The sequence below is a fragment of the Podarcis tiliguerta genome (assembly GCF_965153285.1).
Source record: "Podarcis tiliguerta genome assembly, chromosome: 11".
In the NCBI taxonomy this organism is placed as follows: domain Eukaryota; kingdom Metazoa; phylum Chordata; class Lepidosauria; order Squamata; family Lacertidae; genus Podarcis; species Podarcis tiliguerta.
The window spans coordinates 4361575-4379644 of record NC_139544.1 but is presented as its reverse complement, the minus strand read 5'-3'; the positions used below and the strand labels follow the sequence as shown (position 1 = coordinate 4379644).

At 41.0% G+C, this 18070-nt stretch overlaps 2 long non-coding RNA genes across 3 annotated transcripts; both read left to right on the top strand.

Moving 5' to 3' along the window:
- The first annotated feature begins 3989 nt into the window (after positions 1-3989).
- On the top strand, positions 3990-5605 carry LOC310659783. 2 transcript variants are annotated; one of them, XR_014503001.1, is made up of 3 exons: positions 3990-4084; positions 4319-4395; positions 5287-5605. It is a non-coding gene; the product is annotated as an uncharacterized lncRNA (long non-coding RNA). The 2 variants fall into 2 exon arrangements; XR_014503002.1 differs by lacking the exon at positions 5287-5605 and having other exon boundaries at positions 4319-5256.
- An 8-nt stretch (positions 5606-5613) lies between these two features.
- Positions 5614-7285, top strand: LOC310659784. Its single transcript, XR_014503003.1, has 2 exons — positions 5614-5761; positions 6505-7285. It is a non-coding gene; the product is annotated as an uncharacterized lncRNA (long non-coding RNA).
- Positions 7286-18070: the final 10785 nt, after the last annotated feature.

Here is an 18070-nt window from a genome sequence, read left to right as displayed (position 1 = left end):
CCTCCCCAATCCAAAATCTTCAGCTGCAATCCTAAAAACGTGAAGGGGTAAGGCCCATAGAATATACCAGCACTAATTTCTGAGTAAACACACATCTGTTTGCAGGTTTATTCAAGTATGGGTCAAGATGAAGTGGCGAGGGAGTCACCTTAATAATAAGATGATGAATGGAAGAGTATGAAACACATTTATTTATTTCCAGAATGTATTAATGTGGGAAGAAAATACTAATTCCTCACCAAAGCCCTGCAATGATTGCATGCTGAAAATGAAGACATTTGCACCCACTGTATTAATGCTGCAAGGGACTTTTTTATGTGTCATTATGACAGGTGGTGGAGGCAGCGAGCCCCATTCCAGTGAGTGAGCCTGTCCTTGGCTGTACTACTGGCGTTAGCCCTCTCACTGGTGAAAGCTGAAGGAGTTAAGGGGCAGAGGAACTAGGAGATGGAGGCTGGGGAAGATGAAACAGGTTTGTAAACACAACTGAAACCAGTTTAGGTTAGATTTTTTTAAGTAAACAAAGGGATTTTACTTTACTGAAACATTGCTCTTTACAACTTCAAAAAGGTACAAGTAATTTTCACCTGTGAGCTGATATAGATAGATAGATAGATAGATAGATAGAACCTGTCTAAAAAGTGTTAGGAGAGGCAATAATTTTAAAATCAAACGGAAACAGAAAGAAAATAGATGACCAAAGTAGAATTAATCCTAATCAAAGAGGGACAGTCAATTGTGGACAAATGATGGACTTGTGAGAAAGTCCCCAAAAGAAAGCTTAGCCAAGCAAAATCTAAACTGAAAACTCAGAAAAATACCAAAATGAAGATTTTAAGGATAATCACCCAAAAAACAAAAACAAAAACACCACGTGACAACTGGAGAAGCCAAGAGAAGATGAAGGAATTTGAAGGGGATAAATCAAGTTTTGCTTACTTTTCAAACGAACTAATCTTTGGATGTAAAAAGGAGCACCTGAAAGCACATAGATGGATATGAAGTTAGCTTGAAGCACAGTGAAAAATAGGTAGGGGAAATGCAAAGTTTTTCTTTTAAAAGGCAACTAGATAAGCCATCTGATGTTAGGAAATGTGTGAGGTTTTCATTGCTGAAGCTAGAAAAGCCAAGATTGGGAAGACTTTAGCACAGGAAAGACTTGGAAGTGGTGGTGGATCCAGGCTGATGAAGTGTAGCTGGTAGCACAAAAACTGAAAGCCCTCTGCAATGTTCTTAGTAATACTTTGATAATAAGTTTTTTACTGAAGCCAGGAATAGAAGAGATTAGAAGGGAGGGGTTTTGGGAGCATTGCAGGCGTACTTACTTCTTGTCTCTTGCTAGAAAGTCTGGAAAGTCCTTGTGTGTACCACCTTCCTGAGGTTGTAAGTTTTTTGTTTTTCGTCTAGCCCCGGGAGTGGTATCTAGCATCTGTAACCCTCCCTTAGAATGAGTGTGCCAAGATTTTGGTGGATAGCAAGTGCCGCAAGTAGCAGCAGCAAAATGCACTCGTCATGGGTCAGAGTATTTTACCTAATTTGAAGCTATGGGAAAATTGCAGAAGATGAGCACCAAAATATTGTTGAGGGGTTTTTTGTTCTTTGAGATGTTTCTATATCCAGAAGATCCCAAACATGCCAGCATTTTAGGAAGATAAAAACCACAAGCAAACTGAAGGTGACTTGCCGATTCCAGTATGGAAAAGCAAAGAAGGCATTTTGAGATAAAGCAATGATAAGAAAGAGGTGGCTTGTCCCTGGCTCCTGTGGAGGAGGAGATGCTGAGCTCTGCTCAAGGACGTAGCAACTCCAGGACCCTGCGTGAAAGTGTATTATTTCTCTTAGGAAAGTTCTTCCTGGGTGACCTTGGGCCAGTCACTGCCTCTTAGCCTAACCTACCTCACAGGGTTGTTGTGAGGATGAAATAATGAGGGGAACCATTATACCACCTGTGCAGGAAATTATGTAAGATATGGGGAAATGGGCCTCAAAAGGTATCAATGCAAAAGGGCAGGCAAAACTATCACCAGTACGTAATGTGACTGTGACTGCATAATTCTCTCATTACAGCCTACAGGTGAAACTCAGAAAATTAGAATATCGTGGAAAAGTTCATTTATTTCAATAATTCAACTTAAATGGTGAAACTAATATATGAGATAGACTCATGACATGCAAAGCGAGATATGTCAAGCCTTTATTTGTTATAATTGTGATGATCATGGCGTACAGCTGATGAAAACCCGAAATTAGCAATCTCAGAAAATTAGAATATTAAATTAAATCAGCAAAACAAGGACTGCAAATAGAGCAATATTGGACCTCTGAGAAGTAGAAGCATGCATATGTTCTCAGTACTTGGTTTGGGTCCCTTTCGCATCAATTACTGCCTCAATGCGGCGTGGCATGGATGCTATCAGTCTGTGGCACTGCTGAGGTGTTATGGAAGACCAGGATGCTTCAATAGCAACCTTCAGCTCTTCTGCATTGCTCGGTCCCATGTCTCTCATCTTTCTCTTGGCAATGCCCCATAGATTCTCTATGGAGTTCAGGTCAGGCGAGTTTGCTGGCCAATCAAGCACAGTAATCCCATGGGCATTGAACCAGGTTTTGGTACTTTTGGCAGTGTGGGCAGGTGCCAAAGTTCTGCTGGAAAATGAAGTCAGCATCCTCTAAAAGCTCATCTGCAGAAGGAAGCATAAAGTGCTCCAAAATCTCCTGGTAGACTGCTGCGTTGACCCTGGACCAACAGTGGACCAACACTCATTTTTTGTAGGATTGGTGGAAGGTGACTGGGGACAAAGTAGTGACTCTAGATCTCTCTGTTCTGTCCCTCTAGATTAATGGTGCCCCCAGCTTCAAATAAAAAGGTGGTCAAAATGGTATTCCATGACTGAAGGACATTTAGGTGAGTATTCCTTGGTTGGCTAGGGAGGAAATCTCTATTGTGCTCCATCTGCAACTCATTGTGTTAAGACTCTTTCAGGTTGCGGTGACTGAGTTGTCAGAAGAGGTCCATTCTGTGTCACCACAATGAGGCTCACCTGCAGGTAGGAGAATACTTCTTCTTTTGTTCCAGGTATTCTTTCCTTCAGGCTTCTCAGAGTATCCCTTGCTGGGCTAGAGAGGAAATCTTTATTGTATTCCGTCTGCAACTCATTGTGCTAAGATTCTTTCAGGTTGCGGTGACTGAGTTGTCAGAAAAGGCCCTATTCCATGTCACCACAATGAGGCTCAGCTACAGGTAGGAGAAGACTTCTTCTTTTGTTCCAGCTCTTCTTTTCTTCAGGCTTTACAGAGTTCAGTGTACCTGAAGAGAGAATCACCTGCATTTGGACTGTGCTGCTTTAGGTAAGTTCACATTCCACCACTCAGTTCTCTTTTTTCAAGACAATCTTTTTTGTATTGGTCTTTCCTTTTCCCCATTTTCTTTTCTGCTGGTCTTTCCACAGGTCTCTCCAAAGAGCTCTTCTTAGCATCTTAAGGTTTTCTTTTTCCTGAGAGAACATTGTGCCAATGTTCTCTCAGGTTTTGCTTTTCCCCTTCACAGCATTGCTGGAAAAAAAAGCAAAAGACACTGGCGGTCGGCGCTCCTGGTTCCCAGGACGGGGTTCAAATCCCTGCGGTGTCCTCGCTTACTTCCAATGCAACTGCTATGTCTCTCTATCCCTCTCTGTCTCTCTATCCCTCTCTATCCCACACTGCCCAAACAACAAAATTATTTTATTTTTATATATATTTCGACTTCGTCAGACCAACACAGCTACCTACCTGAATCTGCCCAAATAACGATTGGCTCCCTTTTTCTTAAGCCAAAGTATTAGCATGGGAGGGAGGTGACTTTAGTGACTGAGCTTGATTCTTGACTCCACCATTGCTCCAAAGGACCATTTCAAGCACCACCCTCATGGCAATGTGCTGTTGCTGGGAAGATGCTTACTTGATGCATCACTGGTGTGCTAGGTAGGCTGCATCAGGTGGCTGCTTACCCTCCTAGCTTCCCCAGTCACTGGGGTGAGAAGTCTCTCTATGGATCTTGTCTGTCTGAATTCCAGACGCTACTAGAGGAGCAATTCTCCCTGCAAAGGTAACAGACAAGGTGACCTTATGGGGGAAACATGCTGTGGAGCTTGCTATGTAGGGTGGTGTTTTTGTTTTTTAACAATTCATGATCAATAGCTTACCAATCTTCTGTCAGTAAATGGTGGATCATGAAGCAAGGAGAATTGGGAGGAGACCTGGGCAAGGTGTGATGCAGGTGCAGATGCAACTTTGATTACAGGTGTTTTCACCTGTTCAGTCTATGTTTGCTTGCTTTCAGATTGGCAGGTACAACCAAACTATTGTGCAAGGAGGCCTCTGTTTCATGGCCAGATGTGGTGTGCTTTCTCATAAAGGGTGAGTCTGAAAAACGGTTTTTCAATCTCCGCCAGTCACTTTTGATTCTTTTGTCTTGCTTTGGAGTTTAATCTTGAAACTTAGGGTTGGAGACTAAACATGCTAAAGGGAAGTATAACAAGGAGCGGGGAACAAGGAGAGGAGAAAGGAGGAGAAAGAAGTGACCTGGACAGAGGGAGAGGAGCTTCAGTAAAAAGTGATCCTAAGTGGCCAAGTTGAGTTACTACATTAAAATTTATAAAACTGGCTAAAAGAGCATCAGCTGGTGGTCAAAGTTAAAAATTCAGTCAAAAGCTCATTTAAACATCAGAGAGGACTATAAGAGACTGTAAGCAACAACTATGTCACAGAAAAAAGAGAGCAGAGTCCACACCAGGAGAAAGGAGGAACTCAAAACAGGGACAAGAGCCCAAAGGTGATGTTTTAGAAATGTTTGCTAAAATAAGGGAGGACATTAAAGAGAGGGAGAAGAATCTTGAGAGTAGATTGGAAAAGATGGAACAGAAAATTGACCGATCGGTGTCTGAACTGAGAGGTCAAATAAGTGAGGTTAAATCTAAAACTCAAGTTCTAGACGAGGCTGTTAAAAAGGAGAAGAAAGAAGTAAAAGAAACGAGGGAGGGAGAGAAGGTAAAAGGAGATGTATCAGAGTTGGCAAGGATGCATGAGGAGACCTTGGATACCTTGGCTTATATGGAGATGAAGCAAAAGGAGATGCAACTACACTTCTAAGGTGTCCCAGAACAGGAGGGTGAAGTAATTTATGACAAGATGATAACAGAAATTGCTAATTGGCTAAAAATGAAGGAAGATGAGGTTGCTCAAACAACTGATAGTGTTTTTAGGATCAAATTTAAATCCTGGTGACTGTTTGATTGTCTTTAACTCTAGAGAGATGAAAGACTTGATTCTAAAAACTAATCAAGGGAAGAAATCGTGCATTGAGGAGAAATTTATTATAATAAAGAAACACCTAAAAGATTTTTGAAACAAAGAGAGCCATATAAAGGAATTACACAAACTCTGAGAAAGAATGGAATTAGATTTCCTAGAAATTCCTAGAAAGGATCGCCTTCTTCTTCAAGGACAAAAAAATTTAAGTTCAAGTCACCTCAGGACATAGATAAGTTTAGAAGGAAGCACTCAAAGGAGCTTGGCGAAAAGGAGGATGATGTGCCAGAATTCAGACAAGGAAGTGGTCATATTTAGGAATTAAAAATTGATACGAGATGGCTCTGAAAATCATATCCTGCAATTTTAATGGACTGAACAATAAAATAAAAAGAAATAAAATTCATCATATATTAACGAAACAGAATTTGGATATTATTTGCTTACAAGAAACACATGTGGCAAGAAAACGCAGGCGAATATTAAATAATAAAAAACTAGGTCATGAATTTATTTATTCAGATGTAAATAAAAAATAGTTGTTCTGTATATAAAGGATAAATATGATTCACGACAGATCTTCAAGGATGAAGAGGGGAGGATACTAGCAGTAGAAGTGTCAGCACTAGGCAAAAAACTGTTAATTGTGGGAATCTATGCACCTAATAAGGGGATACTGGATTTCTATAAGAACCTAGAAGAGAAGCTTTTTGAACATGGATAAAAAAATAATTCTTTTGGGTGACTTTAATGGGGTGGTTTCATTGGTAATGGATAGAACTCAAAGAGAGAGAGATTCAAACCAAGGGAAACTACCAAAGACTTTTTTCACTTTTGTGGAGAATTATGACCTAATTGATATTTGGATATTAAAGAACCTATTAGATAGAGTATAGTTTCTTCTCTGAACCAAACCAAAGTTCAGGAAGAATAGACTACTTATGGATTTCCAAAGACCTAGTTCCGAGAGCAATAAGAACTGAGATTCAACATCAAACACTCTCGAATCATAATCCTGTAATGATGGAACTGAAAGGAAAAGATGAGGTTTCATTCAGGTGGAGAATGAATGAAGAGTTGTTTAGAGACCAGAAAATAATTGGAAAAGCCCAAAAGGCTATCACAGACTATTTTGATTTAAACTTAAATACGGAAACTGATTTAGATGAGGTTTGGGATGCCTGCAAAGCAGTAATGAGAGGTTTCTTAATACAACAGAACTCCATACAAAAGAAGGCAAGGGAGAAGAGAGTCAGAATATAGGTAATGTAAAGTTATGTAAAATAACACAGTGTTTTTTGAAAATGAAAATGCCAATAAATATTATAATAATACATAACAGTGAGTCTGGTTTTGGTGGTCACATGGCAAGCCTGTAAATTAAAAAGATATTTTTGAAATAAAAAGTGTCAGCAGAGAGATTTCCAGTGCAACCCTATGCATGTCTACTCAGGAGTAAATCCACCTGGGTTCAAAGGGACTTATTCCCAGCGAAGTGTGTGTAGGATTGTAGCCTTTATGATGCATCAGACTTGGTCTACATCTGCTTTTAAGGGGACTTTAAAATACTTGAGTAAATATAGGATGCATAGATTTTTAATAAATTTGAGGCATGAGCCGTCCAAATGTAAAACATCAAAGCCTCAAAAATGTATTGCATTGCTTGTAAAAGCATTGTAAGAGAAAGTAGGGTGGATGACAGAAAGCAGCCAATGACATGAAACTGTGGCATCCTCCAAAGCAAGAGGCCTGGAAGAGAATTTTGAAGGCAGAGATACTTCAGAGATTCTCCTCATCCACATTCTGAATGACCTGTACTTGTTTCCAAAGTAGAACCAATGCATTAAAAATTGTTCCTTTTTTTTGTTTGTTTCCATGCAGTTTCTACGCACAGCTTCCTTCAAGCTGGGAAGAAAGTTCCTCCATTTCAGTTATGTCTGTCCCACTCCATTACAGATGCATATGTGTTGTACCAATAAAATACGGCAATAATTGTTAACACTGCTACCTGTTGTTTTGTTTTTTTTAAAATAGTTTTTTAAAAAATATTTTCATGATTTACAAAAGTACGTGCATTGTTTCTTTTTCAGGTTGGGTTTTTCTACAGAACAATTACATTTGTTGAGAGACATTAGTGTTGCATGCAGCATAAGGTTGGGGAAGAAGAGAGGGGGTGGGGTGGTAAAACTTATATTCTTTTACTTTGTGTATGGGGGGGGGGGTTGTGTCAACGTCACTTGGGTATATTTCCTTGGTTGGGTATATTTCCTTGGGTATATTTCCTTGGTAGTGAGAGAGGTTGGGGGAAGTTGACTATTTTAGATCACTGCATTTTTATTATATTGTTAGCCACAATATGAAGATGTAGTATTTTTCTATTATCCCTGTATTAGGTAGAAAGTTTATTAAAATATTAAAAGCTGGATTTCATACCCTGGTTTTAAAAAGCAAGCGAGCCATGTACAAACTCAGAGAGATAATGCAAACAATTCTGCAAGTAAATACATCAAATACTAACTCTTACTATATGAATGACAATGAGACATTATTGTGAACTGCCCTGAGATCTTTTGAAGAAGGCCAATTAATTAATTAATTAATTAATTAATTAATTTCATACCACTAAAACTGTAAAGTGCCCTGTGAACCTTGGATGAAGAATGGTATATACATCTAATAAATGATGATGACAACGATGAAACTGCAAAAAAGTCCACTTAAACAGGACATGTAAAACGCTCATGTTTTCCCCCCTTCCCATTTTTTCAATGAAAGACCCCTAGAATGGGGAGGGGCAAATTCTTTAAGAGGAAATCAACAGAGTTTGGACAAACGCTTATTGATTTTATGGCCATATTAGTTTTGTCCAGGTGAAACATATGTTTTCATTTATTCATGGCATCTGTCATCTGGTGTGTTATGGAATGAGTGGTTAGACAATCACACAGAGAGTACATTGAAAAGAACACTCACAATGCAGATAAATAATGACACATCTTGAAAGAGATACAGACTCACACATATTCATCTAGCACTGTGGAAATTGGCTATGAATAATAAGATCCAATCCAGGATGTTTCAGTTTTCTTGATTATGTCTCCCACATTTCTGAAAACCTTAAAAGGCAACCTTGTTCTGTATACAACGCATGTCTCACTTCAAATGGAACTGATCTGTAGAAGAGACTCTACAACCTGAAAAAGAGACCATGCTTTTGTAAACCAAGAAAATCTTTAAACTTTTGTAAAGCTAGAAAATAAAATTATCTATCTATCTAACTATCTATGGCAGGAATTCAGGAAGCAGGGTTTTAAACCTTATTTACAAACTACTGGTGCAGAGCACTAAAATGTTCATTCATCATTGGTTTGGGACGATCACAGCTTTAATTTAGTAGTGAGTTTGCCAAAATTATGCTCCAGAACCTGTTTCTATGCTGTATCTGAGACCTAGAACACATACAAATATACAGTAATGTGAAAATATCATTGTAACTGTCTTAGAATCCAACTTCTGTTATCGCTGCTGGCTGCATTTATGCTGCCCTTTTAAATTATGTAGCTTGTTTTACATTCTTTTTATTGCAACTTTGATTGAAAAGCAGGGTATAAATCTCTAACACAAATAGCAACATAATCCCATATATATGTCTGCTCAGCTCTACTTGAGCTAAATGGGGCTTACTTCCAGGTAAAGGGGTGTAGGATTACAGCCTAAATGTGTTCCCCTTAACTCCAGAAACAACAATTTTCCTAAATGAGGATCATGTCTGTGACTGATTACATATGCTTGGAAGCTGCTACACACTTTTGCACATGTTCTGATTGTATGACCGTATTTGGAATACTGCGTACAGTTCTGGTAATTTCACCTTCAAAAGGATATTGTTGAGTTGGAAATGGTTGAGAGAAGTTCAGTTGACATGATCAAGGGGATGGAGTAATTTCTCTGTGATGAAAGGTTGTAGCATTTGAGACTTCTTAGTTAAGAGAAAAGGCAAGTAAGAAGAGAGATGATAAAAGTTTATTATACATGTGTGTGGCATGGAGAGAACTGATAGAGAAAAGTTTTTCTTCCCCTCTCATAACACCAGAACTCATGGACAGCCAATGAATGTTGGAAGATTCAGGACAGATCAAAGAAAGCAATCTTAACTTTGCAGATCATGCAGATCTGCTGCAATCTACCACAGTCATCCCACGATCTACCAGTAGATCACGATCTACCTGTTGGACATCCCTAATATATAATGACAGTGCCAGGTGAGCCTCCCTGGGAAGAGTATTTCACCAGTGAAAAGGGCAATCTCGTGTTACGTATGGGTCCCTGACACAGGCAACTCTTATTCGCCACTATTTGGGAGTTGCAAGGGGTGCTGAGTGCTGAATCAGTCTCCAATATTTACTGCTGCTGGTGCAGACCTTACGGTCTCCTTCCCCCTCCTGCGCTCCAGAGGTTGACCAAATAAATCCCAATTTATTCCATAGTCATCTTTGGTTGATTTTAGAGAGATTTGCTGCTCCTGGGGGAAGAGTCAAGAGGCAACCTGCTGTTGGAACCACGGCTCAACCATTGGCACTAAAGGTAAAGGTAAAGGTACCCCTGCCCGTACGGGCCAGTCTTGACAGACTCTAGGGTTGTGCGCCCATCTCACTCAAGAGGCCGGGGGCCAGCGCTGTCCGGAGACACTTCCGGGTCACGTGGCCAGCGTGACGAAGTTGCTCTGGCGAGCCAGAGCCACACACGGAAACACTGTTTACCTTCCCGCTAGTAAGCGGTCTCTATTTATCTACTTGCACCCGGGAGTGCTTTCGAACTGCTAGGGTGGGAGGCGCTGGGACCAAACAACGGGAGCGCACCCCGCCGCGGGGATTCGAACCGCCAACCTTTCGATCAGCAAGCCCTAGGTGCTGAGGCTTTTACCCACAGCGCCACCCGCGTCCCTTACCATTGGCACTACTCAGCTCCAAAAGGGACAGAGCAGCATCATGGGAACTTGCTTCCGATCACAGTGGAAACCCTCGACTGGTCGTCCCCAGGATCTTCTTTGGAGCATTTGTTGCCTTCGAACTGCTCAAAAAAACCCCCCAGCAGCTGGGTCACTGCAACAGCAGCTCTGACTCTCTTCCTTCCCTCCGGCAAACTTTGAAGAGGCAACCTTGAAGTACAGCCAGCCTAGAGAGCAGGCCATGTAGCGCGTGTGACTTAAGAGACATGACTGGTGTGCAATCAAAACACATCTCTTCGGGGAGAGTTCCCTCCATAGTTAGGAACTCCTGGCTGCTATTAGGGCAGATCCATTGTAAGATTTCCTCACACAGTGAGTGCCCTTCCCAAATCCACAGGAAACTGCAGACCTGATTCAAGATGTACTCCTTAGAAACAACTCAGTAAAAGTGGCATTTCCATTATATCAGAATTCAGAATAATTATTGATGAAACAGAATTGCCCAAGGTTTGAAGCTTTCCTAGAGCCTTAAAGAAACTTTTGTGACAATATCAAGAGTTTTTTATTCATTTGCTTATTTCAAGAGTAGCTCATTAATAAAGATTGTACGTAGTGTCGGCCCTACATTTAGTTGCTTCCATCTGGAACTGAGTGAAACTGCTGTGTTATTATGTTGTCCTATCAGATGTGCCCAAACCTGGGTTTAGAGTGGCTGAGGCAAAAGGAATTGTAGCCTACCTGTTTCCTTCATCCTCATTTCCCACTTTTCTCTGTATGGGAACCTACAGTGCCTTGTAGAGGCATGCATTTCTTTGTCAAAGAAAAGAGCCTGGAGTCAGAATGTTCAGTTATTTTGTCATGTTGTTAAACATTTTCCTTCCTAAATATGAATATAGGGATTTTATTCAGGCACTCATGTCTAGAAATATTTGGCACAACTGAGCTAACTTTGTTAAAAGGATGTATTTCAATAAATCATTCTTCCAACATTCATTATTCCAAACACTGAAATGTTAAAATGGATGCTTCTTTTTTCAACGTATACAGTAATGGCTAACATTCTGACAAATTACACTGGGTGTTATTTTTAATAATTTAGCATAATGGCAGCAGCCTTTTCACTAAAGTAGCAATTAAGTCATCACTGCTTCTCTGGCCTATACAAAATGATTTTGCCTGTTTTTATTGTTAATACTTTCAGAGCCATTTTGCCATAGAAGCTGACACCAAAATCAGAAATCATGCAGCGAAAACAAAGAGAAAGAAAGGTCATTAATTGAAAACCCCCTTTTTTTAAAAAAATATTCTACCACTATTAACCCAGCTGCAAATTGCTGTGCCTCTCAAACATTTGCTTTTCCAATGTAAGCACCCTTGCTACAGTTGTATGCTCAATAAGATATTTCCACCTGAAACAGGAGGTGTCATGAAATTCATTACTTGCTGGCTTCATCTATTCTATTCAGACTAGTCTATTCTACATCTATTCTATTAGGACTATGAGGCACAATCCTGCTTCTGCCAGCGGCACATAGAGGACAAAGTGGCTCCATGTATGCATCACCATACTGGGAATGGCTGAGAACAGCCATTGGTATTGAAGCCAACCCCCCAAAATGAGTGTGAATAGGGAGCTCACCCTCCCCCCCAATGTGCCACAGTCATGTCTAATACAGAAGGCATATCGGAAGCCCTGTGCCACCTTCACTCGCTGTGCCCAGGTTGTTTAGCTCTGTAGTGTGTGTTTGCACAGTCACAACCGAGTGCCCCCAGTGCCAGGCTTAAACCCATGCTATGAAGACCTGACAAACTCCCATTGCAGACTGATGGTCCAGAGGCAGTGGGGAGCACATGTTCACTTGTTATGTGCCATGGAGTGATGGAGGGTGTTGTCAGTCATAGGCCAGCCTACTAACTAATGATATTATGTGACCCGATATCATTGGTCTGCAGCCACATGGGTTGTAGGATGTACTGGATCTGAGCCTAATGGATCATGTGTCTGGTGAGACCACATTAGTGATTGGTGTGTAGGAATTGCCTATTAGTGCAGATGAGGATCAGTTCACCCCACCACATGGGTCAGGATGACACCCTGGGTGGGCCCAATGTCCCCCAGATTTTGGCTTCTAGCATGAGAACAAGCCTCTGTTGGCACATGCCTATGATTCCTGCCACAGAGAAAGTGGCAGAATTGTGGCACATATCTTTCCAACAGACCATCTTGCTTGTCATGCCTTTCATGTTCCATACTATTCCTTTTGTATATATTTTTTAAAGTGAAATGTTTCTTTCTGTGTTAAAAACTTGTATCTCAATACATTAGAATAGATTTTAATTTCTTTAATAGAGTTTTACTTTGTTTGGGATGGGTTGTTCTTATGTCAAGACAAACCCAAGTAATCAAGTTTTTTTAACATAAATTTTATTTATAGTTTTCAATTTTACAGTTTCCAAAACCAAATTGACATTAAAATAAACATTTCCCCTGTTCACATCTTTCTTTATAATAAAACAATAATTTAGTACTTTCCTTCTTTCCCTTCCCTGGTTCCTTTAATTTCCCCACCTATCCTGAATATTCTTATATATCCATTTAATTCTCGTTCCCCTTTATTATTCCTTTGTTATATATTATACTGTTGAATTTACCTTAATCCTGCTAACATTTTCACATGTTTACAGTTATTTTCCAAATACTCCACAAATCTTTTCCATTCCTCTTTATATACTTGATCTTCTTGTTCCCTTATTTTACTGGTTAGATGCTATCTTGCAAAACAACTCACTGACAGCCTACCTTTTTGAGATATGTGCCGTACAAATCAAATTAAATAAAAACAAACAAACAGATAATGCTGCTTTCCAGTGCACACTCAAGCTTATATGAGGGAACAGACATCAGCCCATTGCTTAAAAAATGAGAGGCTGGAGTGTGGGGCTCCATCCCACGGCCAGACCCTCCCGTTTCCCTGCTCTAGTCCAGGAGTACCAGAAGTGCCAGATTCCTGTGCCACAGGTTGGCCCTTGTACAATAAACTGTCAACAAGCATTTGAAATGTTTGCACACCCTCCCTCTTCATTCTGGATTGAAACTGACCTGAGTGACAATCTACAGGACTGTGTCATCTTGATGTTCTTAATGCTACATAACTGACCATGACCCGTGACCATACTGCCCATCTGGTTAGCCTAGACCAGATACTTGACCCAAGCTGAACAGAACGGGCTAGATGTGAAAGTACCTGAAATGTTTGCTGACAGTTTATACTATGTCAACAGACTGCTTAGGGCCTTTCATTTTAAGCTTTTGTGTTTTGCCAGGCAATGTTGTGACACATTCAGCGTCTTGTCCAATTTAAGCTTGTCATCTGTGAATGCCTCACTGCTTGTTTTCTTTTAAGAACATAGAATCATTGATTGCTGGTAATAACTAGACACAGAGTCAGTATGTTCATTGCACAGGCACAGCAATATGAGTCAGAAAAAGAGGTAGCTATTGCTGAAATTTGTCACTGACTCACTATCTTAATGTAGGAAATTCACAGAATTTGCCATCACATAGACAAGTGACAAGGACTGTATGGATATTTCTAGTGAGACTTCAGACTTATTTGGCTAGTGCACCCACATAATTCATCCCAACATCCATGTTATTATTTTTTGAAAATTGCTCCTTGAATAATCAATTCAAATTCTAGGACACTCCTGAAATATGCACTCCTGGGGGTGGCAAATGCAATTGCCATGTTGCTTGGCCCCTCTATAAAACTAGGTAACCAATTAGGAATGGGCAAATTGTCTCAGCACAGCCCATCCAATTTCCAGATGGGGATGTATTCAAGTATGTTCTGTCCTTTTCATGTGTATATATTTTTAGGCTAATCATGGGCAAATCCTATAAAAGCCATGTGGAAAAACTGTCTTAAATTTATTTCTTTTAAAATTCTTTTTCTTTATGAGGTGGACTGAGGGCTACTTCCCCGCCCCCTCCACTTGCTTTGTCAGTGTAAAGATGTTTAGAGCTGCTCCAAAGTGCAATACCTTTTAAAAAGGTGAAGGAAGCAGCTGTACATTGCTTCCTGTGTGAACAAAAATACATTGGGACAGCAGCTATCTCCCCACCCCTGTACAATCGGACAAAGCAGGACATTGTACCTAGTGTGGCAGAAGTGCTGCACTTCGAAGCTGCTCTGAGCAGCTTAACACTTAAAAAGCAAGGAAAGGGAGGAGGCAACCCCAGGACCACCTTATACATGTAATGGCTGAACCAGTCATAGAACTTCATACTGATCTGCATTTCATTTTGAGTAGTGGTTGAACGATAGGTATGAGGGGACCTTGCACCAAACTGTGGACTGAACCAAAAACACCCACCGTCCCTACTGCTAATGGCAACCAGAACAGGCATGCTAGTCTGGCCTACAATGAGCCATTGTAACATCTGAGTGGTGCCAATGACATTGAGAGGGCAGGGGTTGGGCAGAGAAGATTAGAGAAAGATGTGATAATGAAAAGAACAGTAGATGAGATTGATACAGGGGAGCAGGAGGGTTGGGAAGGTTTATACTTAGGCAAACACTTCAAAATTAAATTTTCACAGATGTGTGGAGATAAAACAATCCCTTTCCCATTTCTCCTCTACCCACTTTTCCTCATCCCACTGCAATCACATACAAGCAGCCCCTGCTCCAACTGCTTCCCTCTCATCATTGGCACTTCCAACATTTATTTCTCCTCCTCCTCCTTTTTCCTCCAATGATTGATGCACAGCTGGGGAGAAAAGTGTGACCTTCTCTCCCTCAGCTGTGCCACCCCCCGACCACAAGCTAAGCTTGGAGCTAAGCACAGCAATGGAGGCTTGAACCACAAACTTTGTGGGCTGTTCAAAAACTTGATTCTGAGTCTTCATAGGTCCAATATGCCGCCACTTCAGATGGGCAAATCCAATTTCATTTCTTATAGTGAATTCCATATATGTCAATCCAATTCCATATATGCACAGAGTCCTAAACTCTCCTCTCTCTTTTTTACTCTGAAAAGAAATAATTGCTGTTTTGGGTTTCTTGGAGAAGGAGAGCAAACAAGTGAGAGACTGGGACTTTTATGACCCCCCTAGTAATACAGCAACAATTTTCAGAAGGCATTTAATTATGTACCCCTAATAACCATTGGTCCTCGTTATCATGTGGAATATGTTCTAACCTAGCTGAAGGCTGTGTCAAGGCAGAAAGTGTCACATCAAAACCCAGTCACATCAGGCTTTCGTTTTTATTTTTTGTTTTGGATACAATACTAGACCCAGGGGACTGATCAGTTTAGAAAGAGAAACTAAAATGCCTTGGGCAAAAATAAAATGTAATGCTGAGAAACACTAATTCTTTCTCAGGTGGAGAAAGTCAACAAGGCATCCACTCCATCATAATTCATGCCCCATCTCATGCCAAGTGTGGCTATTGCAGCCTTAGGGATTTGTTGTTATTTGCCCTTAAGACAGAAAATTCTTGCCAGAATGGGATAGTGGGAAAGGAACAATAATGCCTACGTGGAGACTGAGCTTTCATTCTCTGAGTTGTTTAGCGCTATGTTTTAGCTGCATCAAACATCATGATTCCATCCCAACCCAGTCATTAAAGGAATTGAATGTGCTACCTTTGATACCTAAAGCTTAACAGTAGAAGAAACTGCAGAGACCTACAGCACATAAAATGCATATCATGTTGCATGTACTATGACCTATCAAAGAAGTTCCATTTGAGCAATGAAATGTATAGTGTTCTATAGATACACACACATATACATGCCCTGCCCTTCCTCTTTTCCCTTCCTGCCTTCATTCTTTCTTTTCCTCGCCAACACCGCAATCAACAGTTAAATTGATCTGACACTTCATCTGTCCAGAAGAGTCCCTGGTGAGAGGGTATAGGTGGGGGTTTGTGGAGTGTGTTGAGGAGAGGAGGGGGTAAAAGGTTCAAAAGTAAAGTCATCAAAAATAATGAGGCTGTTCCGCCCAGCTCCCACTGAAGCAAAGGAGCAAAGTACCCTTTCAAATTGGGTGTCCCAGCACCACAGCTGAAATAACCGGTCATAGAGAGCTGCAAGCAAATTGCTTTGACAAGGCTGTTACTGTTGTATGAGTTCAAGGGTTTGAGACACTAGGTCAGCGGCTGCCAATCAAGCGGACAGAAAAAGCCGCTCGTTGAACCTGTGATTTCTACCTAGGCCGCAATTATCCCAGACTATTTCTGTACCTCAGCAGCGCCTCTGATTAAACCTGCCTCCCTTTTACATCTCTTTCACAGTGCAATTCACACACTAATTAGTTGCCTGCTCTCCACTGAGATGTCAGACCCTCAGTCAATTTATCTCTATTTCAGCCTGTTCAGAGTGACTTCCCCAGTTATCAAAATTTAATCATGCCTTCAAAAATGTTGAAAAGTGGTCATTAGAGGCAAAAGGCCACAGGATACAATATTCATTTTTCTCTATCTTCCAGTCATCCAGCTGGCATCTATAATGGATATCCTGGGGGCTGTGAGAACACGTTGATTTATGCAACCTCGCTCTTGCTCTCACTGTGGTGCACCAGGCTGCTTTAAAGAACAGGTTTTAACAAGGTCTGAGGTGGGAGGACATTAATCATGGTAGCATTGTATGTGGAAAAGGGTGCTGTGTAGTCAGAAGAACCCCCTGCAGCAGGGCAGTTAGATTTTTTTCCTACAGAAAAAAAACACCTTCTCAGTGATAAAGAAGAGTTTGACAATTGATTAGACCTTTCTGTAACCTTGCAGTCCTGTGAAATGATGAGAGAGGGAGCGATGGGGTGGGGGCTGGAGAGAGAGAAAGAAAAAGACAGAAAGCAGGGGAGAGAGAGAGAGAATGAGGCTCATACTGACAGTTTTAAATGTGCAATAACTTTATGGTTCTTGACTGAAACGGGCTATCAAAATCAGTCCCAACTCAATACAGGCTAAAAAAGAAGATCATTCTCAGTATAAGAGCCCTTTCAACTGCACATGTCAGAGCCAATCACAAGGAGCGGCAGCCTGCAGTGCCTTCCCTTGAAAACTACAGGCTGCATCAGGAAACCTTAATATAAATCTCATCTGATAAGGAGTGACTAAGTTACAATGCAGGATTCATCCAAATCAACTGCAAGGAATTGATTTTCTTCCTGGCAATGCAGGTTTTAGATTCTGTTATTCCTGCGGCATTAAGTGTCCTGTTAATTTAAAGGAATGTATTATCTGAGCCAGGTTGCAATAGTGTACCCAATAAACATGGCGAGTGTGCAAATCAGGTGCATATTTATTGTTTTATTGACTGCAAAGTGTACTTAAACATACAAATCATGTTGGCAAGTTAATAATCAGTTTTGCTTACAAAATGAAAGCAGGCTGAATGTTTTGAATTGTGCCTCATGCAGGCTGCAGGCAGGGCCCTTGACACAAGGAGTAAGTGCACACGTTATAACTCACTATGTGGATGACACCAAATACAGACTCACCCAAATTGGTGCTACATCCCATAGACATAATGTCTACAGTGGCATATCTCATGGGTTGCCTCAATAGCATCAAATTGACACCCATCCAGAAATTCCACAAAACCCAGCCAGAACATGCTGACACACACAAGGACAGAATCCAAGTTGTAAAGCACTCTAGATGACCCAGCTTTGGTCAGGCTTGCTCCAGGTTAGGAGTGGGCTGGCAAAGTGTCCCGGGTTGCAGTGGCATAGCGTGGAGGGTGCAGGGGGGCCAGCCGCACTGGGCGCAAGATCTGGGGGGGCACGCTCGCACTCGCAGCTCTCTGCCCCTACCTGGCTCACTCACT